The sequence below is a fragment of the Leuciscus leuciscus genome (assembly GCF_965113295.1).
Source record: "Leuciscus leuciscus genome assembly, chromosome: 1".
NCBI lineage: Eukaryota > Metazoa > Chordata > Actinopteri > Cypriniformes > Leuciscidae > Leuciscus > Leuciscus leuciscus.
In genome coordinates, this window is record NC_138725.1 from 18,533,792 (window position 1) to 18,555,960 (window position 22,169).

Here is a 22,169-nt window from a genome sequence, read left to right on the forward strand (position 1 = left end):
AGAGTTCCTCAGGAAACCTGTGTGGTTCCTCAGAGAACCGGCCCTTTTTGAGGACGCAGTGCGTAGATGACTGGGGAATATGATTTGGCCTGATAAAACAAACAAGGAGAGTGGTTTATGTCCCGTAAACAGTTGTGATTTGCTATCCAGTTACTCATTATATTTTAATCAAAGTTTTTATAAATACATACGAAAATGTCCCCTGAGCTTGAATCATGATGGCAGCCTCCATTATTAGAAAAGTCTGGATTTAGGCTCATTTGTCTGTGGTGTTACTGTCTTTCCTGGTAACACCACAGACTCTATAGTAACTCCACAGACAATATACAACCAGAAATGTTGTATTTTTAATAAAACACATAGGACATCCATAATCATCTCTCTTGTCAGGTATGGCAAGATTAACTGCTGCTGAAAGGCAGTGTCTTTATAGACAGCACAGAGATGCAGACCCAGTTCGAAGAGCAGAGTTCCTTCAAAAGAAACAGCAGACCGTTAATAAAAGAAGAGGAGATCTCCCAGCGAGGGGAAAGAGAGCAGCAAGGAAGAACTGGAGAATATATAAGGCAGAATACAGGACAAGAAAGCACAGAGAGTCACAACAGGACACCTTGACTCCACCAGACACACCATTCAGTTCAGATACCCAGCACATCCAGCTTAGGTTTTAGGCGAATAAAAGGGATTGGAACTGAATATCATATTTAGTATGTAAATAATTCAAATTCTGTACTTAACCATTTGTAAGTGATGGCGATTCATGTCCAGAGGAGATGGGGGAGAAATACTGGAAATACCGTGTTCAGCTCTTAAAGTGTCAGTTCTTCCAGAGGCCAGTTGCTTTAGTTCAGTTCAGTTTGCTCTCCTTTGTCTACGAGCTTGTTTTTGCATTACAAAGTCGGGTTGAGAGTGAGAAACAGGTTGCGGGTTGTTTTAATTATATATATTTTTAATGCAGTTTTTCTCTAAATGTTCTTTTATCAGAGTAGATACTTCTTGTAATCCGACTCGTGATGAATTTCATTATTTTGCTCTGTAAACTTTTAATTGTTAAACCTTCTATGCAATATTACGTCTGTGGTGTTACTTCAAGACATATCTGAAATGTCTTTGCTTCAGAGCCATTTAAATCTTATAATTGAAAAGTGGTTTTAATTGTTGTATGTTGAACAAACATTTCTTTTAAAAATGAAATTTAAATGATCAATGAAACTGAGTCCTTAAAGTAATTTATTTATTAATTATTACCTAAAGTTGCATATCCCTGATCATTTTAGAACGAACCAAAATGTTACTTCAAATATGTTTAACACCATAGACATTGTAAAGAAGGACTTGCTATTTATGTTCGGGGATCAGCCAATCAGCGCTTTCGTTTTGGGGTCACCGAGAGGACATCTGTTTGTGCTGACTGATAGGTTTCGTTTTGAGTTAGTAGTGAGAGTGACCACGGGCAGCACATCGTAGATATTTCTGAAGTGCATAGTTGTCGTCTGTGTCGTTATCTGTGCATGTGTGCGTTCAGTAGAGCCCGAAGCCATTTGTTTTGAGAATAATGGCTGGCTGATGAAGTTATTGGCTGCTAGCCGGCTCAGCCAAAACCTAAATGGCTGCTGCAGCCGCCAAACTTTTCATAGCTGCAAATGGCTGAAGCTGCCACTTCATGTCTACAGATGTCTATGTTATACTGATTTACTAGATCTCAATATTTCCAAGCAATGCATGGCTTACACTATATTTCTACAAAATGCAATACAATGTAATAAAGAAAACACCAGATTTTACTTTCACAACGTATGTACATATTTATTTTGTAGTCTGTATGCTACTAAACATTTTCAAATAGCGACGGCAGAGATCGCGGAGAAGTATGTTGACTAAGAACGCAAACTTTTGTTGAATTTAGGAGAAATCTACAGACGCAAACAGATGAAGTGTAGTAAAATAAAGACCTAAATGTGTATTTCTGACTTTTTTTCACCACAAGTCTGAAAGAAGACATGTTATTGAAGACAAATATCCAAAAATCTCAAAATTGACCAGTAAAAAAAAAAACGATGTTTTTGCCTGCCGTGTCTCGCCTTAATACAAACACACACTGTTATCAGTATTATTTTGGACAAAGTTTTGCACATTTCACTTCAATGTACACTGAAGCATGCGTCGTGAATTAGCAATGTGGAAACGGTGGTTTGTTACTGCAGTAATATCACGTTCAGTGCTATAAATCTCTCCGTTCCAGAATATTTGGTTCATAACATCAATCTTTGATTCAGGTGTTTGTGCAACCGTGCCCTGAAGATTTAACAAAAGTCTGGGTAGGCCTAAGTTAAAAAAAAAAGTAAGTAGGAATTAGGAAAGTATGTGAGAAGTGAGATCAAAATTACCTTGCTTGCTTCTTTCCGCCATTTCACCTCAGTGCGAGAAAAAAATGCATCGCTTCTTCTGTACGGAAAACGAGCAATTTTAATTGGTCGTCAATTCACTGTGAGTCTGTGTATCGTAGCAACGAGCACAAGACTGTGCTGTTATGAATCCAGTGGGAAAATAGATCTCGTGTATTGTTTATATATTTCGTGTGTGTATGTCTCTATGTGATAGAATTATTATTTGATGCAAATAATTCTAGCCGGCTCAGCCAAACTTTATAAGATGGCGGCTCAATTTGGCTTACGAAATTATTGGCTGGCGGCGGCTGAAATTCTAAATGGCGCAAATGGCGGCGGCTTCGGGGTCTAGCGTTCAGAGACATGTGAGTACCCTGGTGTAAATGTTTACAAAGTTCGCTAGCATTATGCTAATGCCTAGTATTACTAGTGTTACACTACTATTGTGTTTATGTGTGTACTCACCTGACATTGTATAGTTATTATCGGAGTGTTTACAATGGTTGTGTAATAGAGAACTGTTTTTTGGGTTGCTGTTACTGAGACCCAGCAGTAAAAGCAGGGCTGCCAACTCTCACGCATTGAGCGTGAGACTCACGCAATTGACACTTTTCACACGCTCTCACGCCACACATCCATTTTCTCACGCACAGAAAAATTGCGGAGCAAAGAGGTACTTTTAATATTAAACTAATTATCAGCTCTTAGATTCCATACATTTTATTACGAAATTCAGATAAAAAATAAGTTTGGCGCTTGTAAATGTGACGTGACAGATCGCTGAGCGCCTCAGTGCAAGTGCACGTGAACCGATCATCTGTTACTTTTTTATTTAAAGATGCAGTACAACTTACCGAAAGTATACATGATATCGACCAATTAGTGTTTTTCAACCACGGAAAGAGGTCAATATACAGGGTGGGCCATTTATATGGATACACCGTGGTGGCACGGGAGTGGTTGGTGATATTGAGGTCCTGTTTTTGGCACATTAGTATATGTCATGGTCAGGGTTGGGGAGTAACGGAATACATGTAACGGCATTATGTAATCAGGATACAAAAATCCAGTAACTGTAATCCGTTACAGTTACGTCAAAAAACATAGTAATCAGATTATAGTTACATTTTGAAAAAAGGGGGAATACTTTCAGGATTACAATGGTTTAATTTAAAACTAAATAAATAAGTATTTTGGCATAATAACTATATTAAGCGCTGCTTGATTATACAGTAGTTCCTGGTTCTGTTGCCAGTAATGACTCACGTGTGCCACCCGCTGGTGCATGCGCAAATAACAGCTTTCTACAATCTCCTCAGACGCAGATTTGAATCACTGCTGCTAGTAGAAACGATGCTGCCTGCGGGTAAAATCGCTTTTAATTCATGGAAATTCCGCTGCTATTTTGTAGAAATTAGGAGAGTAGCTTTTTTAGTACCCAAAATGTCCTTTCTTATCTTTTCTCGCGTAACGGGATGTTCGCTGTCTAGGTAACGTAGGGGAACTCCCACTGCCAACGCCCCAAGTTCCAAATAGAAAGATCACGGCTTTAGTCAACATGTAGGCCTATTTTAAAATAAACTAATATGTAGATTGTTTAAAATTTTTAAATGTTGTGTTTTTATTTTTTAGTTAAAAATTAGTTAAAAATAAAACAAAATAATCTGTAATACCATACATTAGCCACTAGATGTCTGTATAGCCCTTTACATAAATATATATTCAGGCATGTGTGTATATTTTGCAAATATTGTACACTGGACCAAATTCTTAATAAAAAAAAAAAATATATTTTAATAATATTTCTTGCTTGACTTTATTTATATACGTGACCTTGAAGTAATCCCAAAGTAATCAGTTACATTACTTTCATATTATAGTACTTGGATTACGTTTCTGAATACTTTTTTTATGAAGTAATTTGTAACTGTAACGGAATACATTTTTAAAGTAACCCTCCCAAGCCTGGTCATGGTCACCACCCATCTTGAGGAGTTTGCCCCTTCACATGTACTGGTGTGCCACTAACGGGACTTTGGTGTCACCAGCCATTCCCATGTTGTTGCGGTGTATCCATATAAATGGCCCACCCTGTATAATAGCAGGAGAACAATTATGTCACATAACGTTGCATTTACCTCAGGAAAGCCATTTAATGACCATAGCATGTTAATTGAATAGAAAAAATAGCTGGAGAGGAGATTTTGCTGAGCACCGTATTACATATTTATTATATTTTTACTTATGTCATTAAATAATTGTTATTATAACAAAAACTGCATTATATTTAATTTCATTTGTTATTTTTAACCTTTAATAATACCAGCAGATTGGGCCCTCTATGTTAATAACATTTAAAATAAACATGTATCCAAAGTAGTCAATATTGAATCAAAATCGGAATCAAATCACAAGAATGGAATTGAAATCTTGAAATTTTTGTCAAGCAATAATAAAACTGTATCCTACCAGTCACTGTATAATGTAAACATTGTAACATGTTGTCACTAAACTTCATCAAATTCTATTTAGTTACCAAATGTTTTGACAATCAATTGTGATGCAATATTTGTTTTTACATATAATACCAGATAAAGATACTGCTAAATGCTTTACATTGAGCCTATAATGAGCCACATTAAATCAATACTAATAAATATGAATAGTGTTTTACTCTGGGAACAATAGTGCTTTGTGGTGATCTTTATCTGATCATTTTCATAAAATGTTAATGACTACTTTTAGAAAACCACTTTTATGATCCCAGACTAAGGTTACAATTAAAAATTCTGGATTGTTTTGAAAGAGTAATAGAGAGTGATGTGTTTATTTCAAAGTGTTTTTTTTTTTGGTTTTTTTTTTGGATTACATGATTTGTCAGTGTATTTTACAGTTCATTAAAGTAGGAAATGCAGAATAGGTGTTCATATTTTACTCTCTTAGTGTTGATGTTGTAACTCTGTCTCGGTGTTGTGAGAGGCAACACTTTTGAAAGTGTCGAACTCACACTTTGAGGGTTGTTCCCATATTTACACTTTTAAAGTGTTGAAATTAAGTATATTGGTGTTGATTTCCGGATTTCAAATTTACTGTGTAGTAATTAATGTAGTTATTATAAGATCAAACTATATTTAGATTTATCTGGACATTATGCTGCTGTAAATATTTATCTGTAGTGGTTGATGAAGATGAGTGTCATTGTTTTTGTGTTATTGATATTTTATCCCTGTCATACTGTGAGAAATAACAGTATCCTCTTTCAATAGAGCAGTTTTACAGGCTTTTATCATGTATCCTGACTCAAATAATGTGTTTCTAACAGCAAACACTCAGAATAAAGTGAGATGATCTGCTGATGATCCTGAATGGCTTGTTGAATGAGTGTTGATAGTCTGAGGCTCATCAATATTAACAGATCTGCTGAAAACACTCTTTATTTCATGACAATAGTTCCTGTTTTCACCTCATTTATTATGCTGATGTCTTCAGATCTCCTGTGAATTGACACTTAAAGCTCATTTCATTGGAGTCAGCAGACTGAGGGGATTTGTTGGCTACTATCCTTTCATCTTCTTCCGCTTATCCCAGACCTCCCTCTCCCTAGACACTTCCTCTAGCTCTTCCGGGGGGACACCGAGGCGTTCCCAGGCCAGACATAGACCCTCCAGCGTGTCCTAGGTCTTCCCCAGGGTCTCCTCCCAGTGGGACGTGCCCGGAACACCTTCCCAGGAAGGCGTCCAGGAGGCATCCGAAACAGATGCCCGAGCCACCTCAGCTGACCCCTCTCGATGTGAAGGAGGCTCTACTCTCAGCTCCTCCCGAGTGACCGAGCTTCTCACCCTATCTCTAAGGGATCGCCCAGTTAGGATAATTCAAGTGTTTTCATGCAAAGAATAAAATTGTCATTACACTGATTGTTGTTAGAATTTTAATTATATTATTATATATAATAAAATTGTATAAATTTATTTTAATTAAAGAGCGCTTTTAAAGGCCAGTGAAAGCATAGGCTATTGTCAGTTAAGTCCTATTCGGACGCTAATATTGTTTCTCATGGGCTCGTATGGTATTTTAAACATTTATAGGGGTAAGTCGGTTATTTTAGTGCCGTCCGAATCCATAATATCAGTGTTTTTTCTCACCCAACCTGCGTAAAAATTCCTGGACAAATTAGTACCTAATGTTTTTTGACAAACAGGTCGTGTGGTGATTTAATTGCCGTATGAATCCACATCTGAGTTTCCAAGAAGAGATTCAAAATCCACTGTTTAAATCCTTTTTGATCACTGCCGAGCACCGAGATGTAGGCCTACACTTTTATTACTGAAATGCTGGAAAGTATTTCCAAGAAGAATATTTCATCGCAGCTCCACCTGAAGAAGAAAGCACATAAAAAATTTAAATTATTATGGCAGCAATATATGATACAATTTAAAAATATGTAGGCAAGGCTATTATAGGCTATTATAGTTTGGATATTTTTTTATAATATCCCACGACTCCTAGTAAATGCAATTTCAACTATTTCTAAAGTGCTTCATTTATAAAGAACACCGCTTTCTCACATAAACAGCCCCTGCACGAGAGAATAATTGATTCTTTAGCCGTCGATATCAACTAATTCATCAGCATCGCCACGGACAGCACCGGGTAACGTCGCACGTAAGAAGGGATATATTAAGCGGCTTCCTAAGGTATAGTTCGGGGAACACGCCTAGAAATGGTATACCTTCAGTTAAGTTATACCTTAAGAGTCTTCGTAGGAGGTATACCTAAGAGACAACGTTATCGGGAAAATCAGCCCAGTTCTTTAAAGTAGGTAATGCAGAATTGGTGTTCATATTTTACTCTCTTAGTGTTCATGTTGTAACTCTGTGTCGGTGTTGCGAGAGGCAACACTCTTGAAAGTGTCGAACTAACACTTTGAGGGTTGTTCCCATACTTACACTTTTAAAGTGTTGAAATTAAGTATATTGGTGTTGATTTCCAGATCTCAAATTCAGTGTGTAGTGATTAATGTAGTTATTATAAGATCAAACTTGCTACATTTATACATTATTTGGACATTATGCTGCTGTAATTATTCCTATCTGCACAGCAAAAACTCCAGTGTTAAATTAACTCTCCTGGGAGTTTATATGGCTCCGGACTCAAAAGTGTGAAAGTGTTAAAATACGAGTGTTAAATTAACACTCAAGAGTGTTAAAGTTAATGAGATAATTAAGTGATTCATTGAGTGATGATTGAGCATTATTGAAGACACCTGATGTTAACAAGCAGAATCACTGAAGGAGAAAAAGCACAATTTTAAGTCACCATTATGGAGATCAGTGTTTGCTTTAGTTGGGCTTGTGACCCTTACATGTTTAACTTTAGTTTTTATTTTGTTATTGTATCTGAGTTATAACTACCAGATGAACAAAGAAAAAAGTTGATCAGGTGGTGTTGGTTATGTTTTGACATCATCATCATTTGACCTGAATCGTTAATCTCATTTAGAGTCTAATCTCTAGTCTAAGATGAGTGTCATTGTTTTGTGTTATTGATGTTTTATCCATGTCATAGTGTGAGAAATTACAGTATTCTTTCAATAGAGCAGTTTTACAGGCTTTTATCATGTATCCTGACTCAAATAATGTGTTTCTAACAGTTAAACACTCAGAATAAAGTGAGATGATCTGCTGATGATCCTGAATGGCTTGTTGAATGAGTGTTGATAGTCTGAGGCTCATCAATATTAACAGATCTGCTGAAAACACTCTTTATTTCATGACAATAGTTCCTGTTTTCACCTCATTTATTATGCTGATGTCTTCAGATCTCCTGTAAATTGACACTTAAAGCTCATTTCATTGGTGTCAGCAGACTGAGGGGATTTGTTGGTTACTATATGTACATTTATTTCTGTGTTGATGATTTTAACAGTTTTTCTTACCATTATTTATATTTGGAAGAATTTAGATTAGTTATTCTTTTATTTATTTCTAGATACCTGTATTTTAATGAAGAAGCAGAATAATGTTAGGATTAGCAATACAAATAATGAATGGATTGTTATTTCTCACAGGGTTATTCACTTGAGCTTGTGTTTCTGGTGTCCCACTTTCACACGCGTATGAATGGAAGTCAGTGCAAGGAAAAGTCTAGTGTGAACGGCCATTAATAATTCAAAACTTTTTTAGTAAAATAAATGTCAATCTCAAAGTTGGTGTCAAAATATGGCAACAATGGGATTTGTCCCTGGATTCAGAAAAACAATAATTGGAAGATAAATTTACCTCATTCAAGGAAAGTTTCAAGGACATATAATCAATTTATAAAAATGCATTCTGCAAATGATCATAATAGCCATTTGTTGCATAGAAGTGTCATTTAGTATAAAAACAAACTCAGTAACTGATAGATTTTAGATTTTGGGCAGATCAGTGAAGCTCCTCCCACACCAGTCACATGGTCAGTGAAGCTCCTCCCACTGTAATTACATCACCAATGAAGCTCCTCCCACATAAATTATCCAATAAATGCTGTAAGTTCCCATCAGTTACAAGTGAAGACGAGCATCAGAGCATCAGGAAGAGCTGAAATCTGCAAAGACTGAGTTTATTAAAGAGGACAGTGAGAACATGAGTGATCCAGAACCCTGCAGAATGAAACACACTGAAGATCCTGAAGAACAAAGAGGTTGGTGTTTATTCTTCATTCATTCATGATGCTGAAGAACATTCATGTTAGAAACATTCAAGCACTTCTTCACTTTTAGATAAACTATGAAATGGTACACAATTTTCTGGGTTTTTCTTCAACAAATGGTCAGTAAAGGGAGGTTTGAGAAATTATTATACTGATTATCAACATCAGATCAAGCTAAACACTATTTTAACTGATAAATAATCCATTTATAAAAAAGCATGAAATTGTCATAATATTTTATAACAGTTGTCTACTTTCTACTATTACATCAGGGCTCACTTTCATGTCCTTTCACTTTATTTTTCTTTCAATTAATTATTTTGATGTACTGAAAATTTTATTTAATACATTTTTCTTTCATGTCAGACCTGATGGAAGTGGAGGAGGAACATCATGTCAAACCTGGAGGAAAACCCTTGAGTCGCTCAAAGACTAAAAATATTTTTTTAAAGAAAAGAAGAGCCAAGAAATATTTCACCTGCACTCAGTGTGGAAAGAGTTACACAACCAAAGATGGTCTTGATGCTCACATGAAGATCCACACTGGAGAGAAGCCGTTCTCATGTGATCAATGCGGTAAAGCATATCTGTGCATCAAACCTGAAGAAACACCTGAGAGTTCATATGAAGGAGAAGCCGCATTCATGTTCTGTGTGTGGAAAGAGTTTTTCACGACTGGACTCTTTACATAAACATGAGAAAGTTCATACTGGTGTGAGAGAGTACATGTGCTTTGAGTGTGAGAAGACTTTTATTACAGCGAGCGATTTAAAAGTGCACCAGAGAATTCACACTGGAGAAAAACCTTACAAGTGTTCACACTGTGACAAGAGATTCAGTCAGTCATCATCTCTGAAAACACATGAGAGGATCCACACTGGAGAGAAGCCGCACACGTGTGATCAGTGTGGAAAGAGTTTTGCTTTTAAAAGTGACCTGAAGCGACACATGAGGATCCACACTGGAGCGAAGCCGTTTAAATGTGATAAATGTGGGAAAGATTTCAGTCGATCTTCAAACCTTAAAAGACACATGAGAGTTCACACCGGAGAGAAGCCGTTCTCGTGTGATCAGTGCGGCAAAACATTTCTTTTGGCATCACACCTGAAGAAACACCTGACAGTTCATACGAAGGAGAAGCCGCATTCATGTTCTGTGTGTGGAAAGAGTTTTTCACAGCTGGATACTTTACATAAACATCAGAAAATTCACACTGGTGTGAGAGAGTACATGTGCTTTGAGTGTGAGAAGACTTTTATTTCAGCGGACAAGTTAAAACAACACCAGAGAATTCACACTGGAGAAAAACCTTACACATGTTCACACTGTGACAAGAGATTCAGTCAGTCATCACATCTGAAAACACATGAGAGGATCCACAGCAGAGAGAAGCCGCACACGTGTGATCAGTGTGGAAAGAGTTTCTCTGTTAAAAGTGACCTGAAGCAACACATGAAGATCCATACAGTGAAGAAACCACATCACCACAGTCTGAGATCACAGTAAGTAGCAGGGTTGCCAACTTTGGGACTTTGGCTGGAGTGAGACTCTGTAAAACATCAGTGCGCGCGCGTAACCCTAACCCTAATTTTAAAAACATCAGTCCTTGTTTACTTATATAGGCTAAACCCTGATTTATGAAAAAAAAAAAGTTTTTTTTTCAAAATGTACAATTAATTTATTGATTGCACTATTAAAAAAAAAATAAAGATAGAGGTGATTAAATAACAAACATGTAAAACAACAACATCAAAACAATAAAAAATCTCAAAACAAAAGGGACACATAATAGTTACTCCACCTCCCCAGAAAACCACAACACAAGTTCCACACATTAGGCCTGTTGTAGCCTGTGCCACAGTGTTGGCCTGCTTCACCACCTCTGCAGGAGCTCGTATCTGAAGCAGGGTCCAATCCAGTCATGAACGTTCACTGCGTCTGTCACGTGACAAATGAACAAAAGACTCGGAAAGTAATTATTTATGTTCCCTGTAAATTATTTTTGACTGCATTATAATGATTTCTTAATTCAGAATATGATAAAGACTGCGTAGGTGGATGTGGATGGGAATTTGGCTGTTAAAAGTATAACATTTAAAGCCCCTTAAATGAACGAAATGACTTGAAAAAAGATTTGTTCATTTTAATGAACGAGATCGAACAAATGATCCGAACTTCCCATCACTCACAGGGTGCCATCAAGTGACAGTCTGTTCCTGGTGTCAGTCTTGTCAGAAACAACATAAAGACAGTATATTTAAAAAAATTGTTTAATGCCATTTTTTTTATGAATGAAGGCCAGTATCACTGTAGCTACTAATGTCTCCATGAAAATGATTTATTTCTTTTTGAAAATTATAACAACTTTTAATATAAGTGAACTTAAAACTTGCCTCACATAAACCCAAAAATAAATGTAATATTTACATGTGACCTTCCTGTCTAACAGGTATGAAATATACCGAAATTGAATTAGATTAATCCTTATTAAAGCTGCAAGCGTTCTTTAGTCAAGAACAGTGAGTGATTTTCTCTGTTCCCTTTGTTCTTTGGTTAACTTTACTGACAGACAGAATTAGTGGCTGCTGTCACTTTAAAATCTGCCGCTGCTGACAGGCTCTCACGCATCTCATTTTCTCTTGTTCATTTAAGACTTTATGTAACTAATTTAAGACTGCTTATTGTTATGAGGATACTCGACAAAACGGACATTTTGGCATATGTTATTGTTCGTTCAAGCGTGAAAGAGAACTGCCCAGCAAACCTGATTCTGACGCGCTGTCTGTGCGCTCGAAACTGGCGCGAGTATTTCTGTGCGTCGTGTGTGAGTGTGTGCGTCAGGACATTCACAGACAGTGCGATACCTGCTCATTATAACTTTAAGTGAGGTATTTTTTGTGTGTACAAGCGACGTTCCTGGACGCGGCTGCGCGCATTGTGTGTCCTGCTCGGTCCTGCTCCTCTGTGGCGATGACGGCGTGCAGTTAAAAAATCATAACAAACTAATTTGAAAGTGAGTGGGGGGGGGGGGGGGGGGGGGGGGGGGGGGGGGAGAGACGAACGGGACGAACGGGATTTCAAAAAGGCACACATTTTGTTATTCTGCTTACCTTGATTGTCATCCAAACTTTCAAACGCGCATCAGTGGCTCCGACTCCGAACCTGTGCTCTGAACTCACTGAACTTCTCACACGCAACTGACGGATCAGGTGCAAGGTTTTCAGCGAATCAACGATCAGAGAATACTGCAGTGAGAATGTTGTAGGCAGATATTACAGCTGTGGGCCTTAAACTCCTCTCCTGTCATTAATACGCTGTGGTCTAGTCATCAACAGAAAATTAACGGATTGAGAGGGGAGAAACATGGATTTTGGCGTGACATTTCTTGCGCGTCCGTGAGAGCGTGAGATTGATGCTGTAAGCGTGAGTGTCACGCCAGATGCGTGAGAGTTGGCAACCCTGAAGTAGTTTATGTTCATGTGCTGAGCAACAAAGTCTCTTCTGTGTAAGTTAGACACACATCACTCTATAGCCAAATCTCTCCACCTATAGCCAGTGTGTGGTGAGCACAGGACACTTTGTTGATTGGTATCTATTAACTCGTGTTCAATCAACAGGAATCTGTAATTTGTCAGTTCAGATCAATGCAAAAAACTAATTCGCTCTCTGACAGTAGGTGGCGCTCATGTAAAAGCAGAAATAAAGCACTATACAGGGCTCTAGACTGCAAGTAAATGGAAATTCATTATAATCCATTATAAAGCTTGGAAGAGGCAGGCCATGTTTTTAATATTACTCAGTTTGTATTTGTCTAAAAGAAGAATGTCATACACACCTAGGATGACTTGAGGGTGAGTAAATCATGGGCACTGACTTGGAAACCAGGAGAAACATTGTGCCTTGAACGAACAAGTTCATGAAGTTTGAAGTAATATGGCTTTTAAGTCCACAAATCACCAATATTCCCTGTGGATTTAAAGGCCACCTATTATGCCCCTTTTCACAAGATGTAAAAATAAGTCTCTGATGTCCCCAGAGTGTGTATGTGAAGTTTTCGATCAAAATACCCCACAGATAATTTTTTACAGCATGTTTAAAGTGTCATTTTTGGGGGGCTGAGAAAAACGCACTGTTTTAGTGTGTCTCCTTTAAAAGTTAATGAGACACAGGGGGCGGAGCCTAACAGGCTCACACTCAGAGCCAGGATCTGAAAGCCTGTATACATGTAAGATCGTACAACACAGACGCGCTGCGCTAAAACACTACGTGAACCAACTCGAGGCCCAGAGAGAAGGAAATGAATAGTGGAATAAAGTCATTATTTTTGTTTGTTTTTTTGCGCACAAAAAGTCGCTTGATAAACTTAAGATTGAGCCACTGGAGTCACTTGGACTATATTAACGATGTCTTTAATACATTTTCTGGGCCAGCAAGTTATAATGTCTTAGAAGCCTATGGCTTAATCAAAGATCAAAGATTTAATCAAAAATATCTTAATTTGTGTTGCGAAGATGAACGAAGTTCTTACGGGGTTGGAACAACATGAGCGTGAGTAATTACTGACAGTATTTACCTTTTTGGGTGAACTAACCCTTTAAAAGATTGTTAAACTAAACATTGATTGTTAAACCATTTGTAAAACTAAATGTTTCAAAGTGTAGGAAAACAGTAGAACGAAGATTTAAAACTACAGTTATACTTAAGATTAAAGAAAATGGAATATGCTGGGATATTCACTAAATATATATATATATATATATATATATATATATATATATATATATATATATATATATATATATATATACAGTGCCCTCCACAATTATTGGCACCCCTGTTTAAGGGTGCTTTCACACTTGGTTCGATTGCCTGTTCCGAACCCGAGTTCGATTGCTCCCCCCTCCCCCTGCCCCCGATGGACTGTGTTCACATTATATTATTTGTATCCGAACCGCGGTACGCTTACATCATCAAGCTGCAGCTGGCGCGTACGGCGCGTACTCGTGTTGCTTGGTAACCGCTATGAAAAGGCGTCAAAATGGATAGAATTGCTCGCTTCACATTTGTTCTTCTTTTTTTAACCTTTGGTTTTGTTTTCAAAGAAAAGACACAAAAACACACTTGCGTCTGTCTGCCGCAAAAGTATTAAAACCGTTCCAAAGACAGCGGGATGTCCGCCCGCCCGCCAAAGACAATTTTTGTGGAGGCAAGCAGAAATCATCTCTGCTTGCAGTGCGTCAATCCCGCTTTTCGTCAAGGTAAGTGTATATAGACCCTTTTACAGTTGTTAAACACACACGCACGCAGGCACGCACCAGATTATACGTCATCAATAGCGGTTCACTTCCGCGATTTGGTACGATTGCGTTCATATCAGCAGCGAACCGTACCCGAGTTCACATGAACCGTACCCCAGACCACCTTTTTAAGCGGACTCGAGTACGGTTTGCGGGTGCGCACCCGAGTTCGGAAAACAGCGTTCACATCATCCAAACGAACCGAACTCTGACGTCATTCGAACCCGGGTGCGCACCAAAAGTGCTAGTGTGAAAGCGCCCTAAGATGTGGTCGAGGACTTCTAAAAATTCTCCCTTTTTTTTAAACAACATAGAACCCAAATGCAAAAAAGAGAAAAATCCAACCTTTTATTGAAAGGAGACATATCATGCTTTTAAATTGTTCCTTTTTACATATAAATCATACATTTGTAGTCTATATAAAGCAGAAATGCAATGCTTGGGTCTGAATTCCTCATTATTATAGCTCCACAGGCCCCTTTTCTGATGTGCGTCTGAGAGCAACTCGTTTTGGTGCAGTCTCTTTAAATACAATTGAGACACTTCATACCCCGCCCCCTCTCCAGGTTGTAGTGGTGACACTCGGTTCAACTCCATCCCGTTCGGCCATTTTTGTAGTTTGATAGCAGAGATACGATTATCTAGCGGCACAGAAACGTTTTATTCACACGTTATTAACAAAATGTCAACAGAGCCGGAGCGAGATGAAAATGAAGACGACGAACCTGCAGAACAACGTCTTCATATGGATGTATCGCAATGGTGTGTTACTGTATTTACACATGAAACTTTGGTTTTCCGACCTTTTACCACCGTGTCGATTTATTTTTATTAATATGTGCGAGGGAGAGAGAGAGCAAGACTGTGTCTAGTTTGGAGACGGTGAAGTCTTGTTTACACTTTCGCCTGGGTCCGAAGAGAGAGAGTGTGCGCGCGCGCGACCGTGTCTCTCTCTCTGCTCGTTCTTTCAGTTAAACATGCGCCCTGTCACAAGCTACCTGTCAGTTCATCTACATTAGACGGTGTAATGAAGCGTGTGGGTTACTACATCCAACAACCGAACATTTTAACTTACCCTCTCGTAACTTCTGCATCCTTTACCTTGGACTACAAAATTGCAGCGAGAAATAAAAATGGCGGATTGCTCGAAGTGTTGGGCCGGAAGTCAATGTCCTTATTTGGCAGTTCCGCTGCAAATACTGTGACGTAATAGTTCAAAAAACGTCATAGAGAACAGAAAAATCGGAACAGGTTGAAAAATATGACAAAAACAGAATATAAAGATATCACCGAAGCACCTGAAGAGAATAATTTCAACTTTTCTGTACTTCTAAACACTCCAAATATACAACAAAATGCATTTAAGGGCTAAAAAAGTGGATTTAGCATGATATGTCCCCTTTAAGTACATTACTTTGGTGGTAAAAAAAAAAAAAATCACACATTTAGAAAAAAAAAAAAACTTGAAATCATGTGTCCCACAATTATTGGCACCCCTGATATTAATTCTTTGTACAACCCCCTTTTGCCAACAAGACAGCACTTAATCTCCTCCTATAACATTTCACAAGATTGGAGAACACAGAGAGAGGGATCTTTGACCATTCTTCTTTGCACAATCTTTCTAGATCATCCAGTGTCCTGGGTCCTCTCTTATGCACTCTCCTCTTTAGCTCGCCCCACAGGTTTTTGATTGGGTTGAGGTCTGGGGACTGAGATGGCCATGGGAGGACCTTGAGTTTGTGACTGCTGAACCATTTTTGTGTCGATTTTGCCACATGTTTTGGATCATTATCCTGCTGAAAGACCCAATGACGACCTATCTTCAGCTTTCTGGCAGAGGCCATCAGGTTTTTTCTTAAAATGTCCTGGTAGTTCAAAGTGTTCATAATGCCATGCACCCTAACAAGGTTCCCAGGGCCTTTGGAAGAGAAACAGGCCCACAGCATCACAGATCCTCCACCATACTTCACGGTGGGCATGAGGTGCTTTTCGGCATACTCATCTTTTGTTTTACGCCAGACCCACTTAGAGTGTTTGTTGCCAAAAAGCTCAATCTTAGTCTCTCATCTGACCAAAGCACACGATCCCAGTTGAAGTCCCAGTGCCGCTTAGCCAACTCCAGACGTTTACGTTTGTGAGTGTCAGTGAGAAAAGGCTTTTTCCTTGCATGCCTCCCAAACAGCTTGTTGGCCTGTAGAGAGCGTCTGATGGTTGTTTTGGAGACTTTGTGACCCCAAGATGCCACTCTTTGATGCAATTCTGTGTCAGTGAGCTAATGACTTTTTTTTACTTCTCTTACCATCCTCCTCACTGTGCGTTGTGGCAAGATAAACTTGGGACCTCTTCCAGCCTTGTTTGTCACTGTTGCAGTTGTTTTAAACTTCTTAATGATTCCTCTGACTGTAGATACGGGCAAGTTAAGGCGAATGCCTGTTTTCTTGTAGCCATTGCCTGACTTATGAAGGTCGACACACATCTGCCTTACTTGAATGGTGTGTTCTCTTGTCTTTGCCATGTTGACAAATGGGTAAGAGAATTAGGCCTCTGTGTCATGTCATATTTATACCCCAGGGAAACAGGAAGTCATGAATTACTAATTAAAAGTTCCTAGATACCCTGACCAACTTTAGCAACTACAGAAAAATATATTTTTAAACAAATCAAATACATTTTTCAGCGGAATTGTTAGGGGTGCCAATAATTGTGGGACACATGATTTCAAGGTTTTTTTTTTTTTTTTTATGTGTGATTTTTTTTTTTTTACCACCAAAGTAATGTACTTAAATGAAAGGTTGGATTTTTCTCTTTTTTTTGTATTTGGGTTCTATGTTGTTTAAAAAAAAAAAGTAGAATTTTTAGAAGTCCACGACTAGCCTACATCTTAAACAGGGGTGCCAATAATTGTGGAGGGCACTGTATATACATTTTCAGAAAAGTAAACAAAACAACAAATACATCATCACAATTACCAAGTCCATCTCATTTGGCATGTTTTTAGAATTATTGATAATGTTTTAGAACTCATCTCTTTTTAAAAATATGACACATTAAGTTTCTGTTTTCATAGACGTTAAATGTAGGTTTTAAATCCTTCATGTTAATCTTCTATGAACAATTTAGATTAATGTAGAATAAACAAATGTATATTTCAGTCAGAATTATTGCTCTTCATCAACTTGAGGTCCTGGAGCTCGTTCTGTAAAGTTGAACAGAGACTCACTCGCTCTCGGGACAAGCATTTAAGGGAAATGGAAATACACACATGACTTTCTAACATTTACTGATAAGGATATAACCATTAAATATAAGAATGTGCCTCAAAAGTCATCGAAATTACAATCATTTATTTCAATCTCTGCATTTAATAAACTACTAGTGAGTGTTTTTATCACAGCTTGTAAATGATCAAGGTATTCGAATATTCGTTCGGTGGGTTGGTATTCGATTGATATTGGATTATTTTTTTTATTTTTTTTTTTGCACACCTGGGATCCCCCGCCAAACGGTTCTCATTAGCGCTTGAATAAGGCCGGCGACACACTGGCTGCGTGGCATGTCCGTTTTCATTTTGGCTCCCATGTTAACAGGTTGGAGTTTGCACACTGCCTGCGTGAGACACGCGTCTCAGGCGCGGCTCGAGCCACGCGGAAAAACGTGTGCATGCTAGAAATAGAACCGCGTACCAGCAACGTTAGTGTTCTCTGGCTAGAGCGCAGAACAGCGGAGTTTGTGTTTTGGGTTAAGCTGCGTTGCTTTGACATTGTGGAAAATAGAATAATAGAAACAAAATGTAGGCTATTCGCCTTTTTACCCGTTATATCTATCTAAATTAATCTCGTTTTTAATTTAACTTAATTTAGTTTTTTTCTTTATCTAAATTTAGTTTTTTATTTATTTAAATTTCGTTTTTCTATATTTAAATCTACCCTTTACTGTGTCAGTAATTTGTTATCCAGAAAAATATTAGATTACCTTAAAAGTATTGCTTAATTTAACAGACCTGTGTGTGTGTGCGTTTTATATCACTAGTGCAGTGTCCGTTCTCGGAGCATATAAGCCCTGTGAGGTGCGCCGCTTCCCACTCGCGCTGTTGTGTAGTTTACTAAACATTTATTAATTCTGAACGTGTTGCGTCTCGCGTGTCCATCTATACTGCACCAAATGCGACACTGCACTCCCTTGTGAAGTCGATTGGATGAACGGTTCTCAGAATAATAAGAATGCAAACGGACAGACAGACACATAGAGAATACTGCCTTTATTAGATAGAAGAATATGTTTAGCCCCCTCTCTCTGAAGCTTCGAATATTCGATGTTCATTACTACCGAACCTTCGAAGCTCAAAAAATGGTATTCGGACCAGCCCTAATATTTTTCAACATTAGCCTTATAGTACTTAGTTCAGAGTCTGAAATATTGATTATTCCTCTCTCATCATGATTGTAAGAAATGAAACTTGTTTGTTTAGCAGAACTGCCAGCAAGCATCTGGAAGGAGAGGACGGAGAGAACGCCAGTGATCCAGAACCTGCAGAATGAAACATCAAGATACTGAAGAACAAAGAGGTTGGTGTTTATTCTTGATTCCTCATTCATTCTTCATGATGAAGAACATGCTGATGCTCACCAGATTTACATTGTTTCATGACAAAACTAGTTATTTATAACACAAATCATCTTCATGACATTAAAATAGATCATAATCGTGACAGCAGTTGTTGACCAGATTTGATGAGATTAAAATGACTGTTGAACTCATCAGTGATCTTGACTTTGAGCTTCACTTTTCATTTCACGTTTGTCTCTCATTTGAAATCTCACATGATTTAATGTTTCTTTTAGACCTGATGGACGCGAATGAGAAAGGAAAAAATGTGTGTAAATCAAGTCTGAAGATTCTCATGAGGATCCACAGCAGAGAGTACACATGTGATCAATGCGGGAAGAGTTTCACTCGGGCCTTCGTTCTGAAATCACTTCTGCCTTCTCATTCAGAAGAAGAGCACCAGAAAAATTACACCGGAAAAAACACTTTCATGTTCAGGAGCTGAAGAAGAGGCCGTAACACTTTTAACAGAGACATGAATCTGATATTCATTTGAACTCATTCATTGTTTTTCAGAGATCTGTCTCATTAGTTTTAATTTTTATAAATTTTTGTACTTCAAGTTATGATTGATTAAACTCCTTATAATTATATCAACAGCTTGTTGTTATTGTCCAATTTTATTTTCTGCTGATTCTTCTTGCTTCAGGAATAATTCCATAATTTTCAGTTCTGAAAGCCAAGTATTACGTTTGCTTCAGAGGCTTCCCAGCAAACAGAGAACGTTCCCCTAACGTTGGTATTTGGTTCCTGTCTTTTTATTGTTTTGGGAACTAAATAATAATGTTCTAGGAATGCTCTTTTTATTTTATTTTTTTGCAACAATGATATAATGTTCCCAGAAGGTTGCAGGATAGTTAATTTTAACAACATAGACACTTTTAATATTAATAGAAATAGTTACCAAATATAGAACGTTTCCCAATGGTTATTGTTTATATAAATATGTAAACTAACTTTCCAATTAAAACGCTGCAGATGTTTTTGTATAATGACCTGTACAGAGCTCTGAAACTAGTTTATGCAGCATTTAATACAATTTAGCAATTAATTAAATCCAACGCATTACATTGTGAATGTGAAAAGCACAGAAATCATAAATTCTTGGGTTTGTTTATATCTTACTGCTCCTCTGAGTCTGCGCATGCTGCGCATGCTGAGTCTGCGTTCTGACGTAGAACAACTTAATAAGGATTTTACGTTATTTGAGCTTAAGAGAGTGTCAAATAGGGTTAGGAATACTTCACCAGGGAAAGATGGTATATGTTATAAAATGATTGATGAAGTTGATGATGTAGCTATACACATGTAACCTTAAGTCTTTATAATAAGATTTGGGAACAAGGAAGATTGCCTTTGTGTTGGAAACATTCTGTAGTGATTCCTATTGGAAAACCAGGAAAGGATAAGACTGAAGTTAAAAGTTATAGGCCAATAGCATTAACATCCAATTTATGTAAGCTTATGGAAAAGATGATCTCTAGAAGACTAGTATATGAAATTGAAAAAAGAGATATTGTCTCCCCATATCAGAGCGGGTTCCGTGGTGGACGTACTACAATGGACCCTGTTGTATGTTTAGAAAATGAAATAAGGAAAGCGCAAGCCAATAAAGAATCAGTTTTAGCAACATTCTTTGATATAGAGAAAGCATATGATATGCTATGGAAAGAGGGACTGTTAATTAAGTTGAATAGGAGGGGTATTGGTGGCAAGATGTTTAACTGGATCAGAGACTTTCTAAAGGATATAGAACAATAGAAGTAAGAGTTGGGGTTAACTTCTCGAACATCTATTCAATAGAAAATGGAACACCTCAGGGTAGTGTATGCAGTCCAGTACTGTTTAACATTATGATTAATGATGTTTTTGATACAATTGATGACACTAGAATCAATAGAGCATTATATGCTGATGATGGAGCTCTGTGGATAAAAGGACGCAATATTGATAAGATGCAACTAGCAATCAGTAAGGTAGAAAAATGACCATGTGAGTGGGGTTTTCATTTGTCTGTAGAGAAGACTCAGTTTATTTGTTTTTTTTCAAGGAAAAGAGTAAGTCCCATACTAGAGCTTAAGCTGTATAACCAGTCCTTAAAGCAAGTTAATATTATTAGGTATTTGGGAGTGTGGTTTGATCCCATACACAAAAGAATTATATTTGAAATATATTTTCAAAAATTGGCCCAATAAATATATTTTAGTTAAATATATGTAAATATATTTTCATATATGTTTACATATATGTTCATATATGGTTTAACTTTTGCAAATTGTTTCATATTTTGAAATTTTAAAAGTTTACATTTTCACAAAAACCAACAAACACATTTTCAATTTATTTTTTAGATAGACCACTTCAGCTGTGGATGTGGGCATGGGAGAGCAGTGCTCTACCACTTCCCCCGCCCACGTTTTTCCTATTGGTCAAGGATCGAACCGGCAACCCTTCGGTTACAAGCCAGAAGCCCGAAGCCCTAACCAGTAGGCCACGGCTGGCATTTTACTGACTTTATTGGCCTAAAATGACAATTTTATGTAGGAAATAACACACAGAATGCAGAGTTGTTTTCCCTATTTTTACAATATGTGTGTGTGTATGCAGTGTTAGACACTGAGTTCTATCTATTGTTTAAGTGCACTTCACTGTTGGAGTGTCACTGATATACTTGCATCATAAATATTGTGCATATTTTCAATATTTAAATGACTTCAGGAAAGATGTCAATAAAACAACAATAAATCTAATAATTGCACATAGTGTTAGGTACGTGCCACCTAATATGGCCTAATAGTCCTAGGAAAGCAACTATCTGTCATTTTACATGACATATATAAAATATAAAATAAAAACCAGGAACCGTGGAACATCCAGACGACACGAATAAACTGACGAAATCCAGACGAAGAACTTTTGCAGACGAGGCACAGGACACACGCACAGGCGCACGCGCACGCGCACACGCACACTGTATTATGTGAGCCTAGATCAGAAAACATCACTAATGATATGATAACATTTATCAAAGAAACACAACTAGCAAATAGGATTTTATTTTTATTATTTATTTTTTATTTTTGTGTGTGAATGACATCCATTTGATTGCACCTCAGTCCAGTAGATGGCGGTAATACACTTTGACTGTAAACTGCCATAAAACTTAACAGAAGAAGAAGAAGAAGAA

The 22,169-nt window shown here is 37.6% G+C and overlaps 1 long non-coding RNA gene across 1 annotated transcript; it reads left to right on the forward strand.

Annotated features, from left to right (window-relative positions):
* The first annotated feature begins 375 nt into the window (after positions 1–375).
* On the forward strand, positions 376–9,115 carry LOC309503867. The gene is made up of 3 exons (XR_014207908.1): positions 376–423; positions 1,255–1,524; positions 8,791–9,115. It is a non-coding gene; the product is annotated as an uncharacterized lncRNA (long non-coding RNA).
* The last annotated feature ends 13,054 nt before the right edge of the window (positions 9,116–22,169 follow it).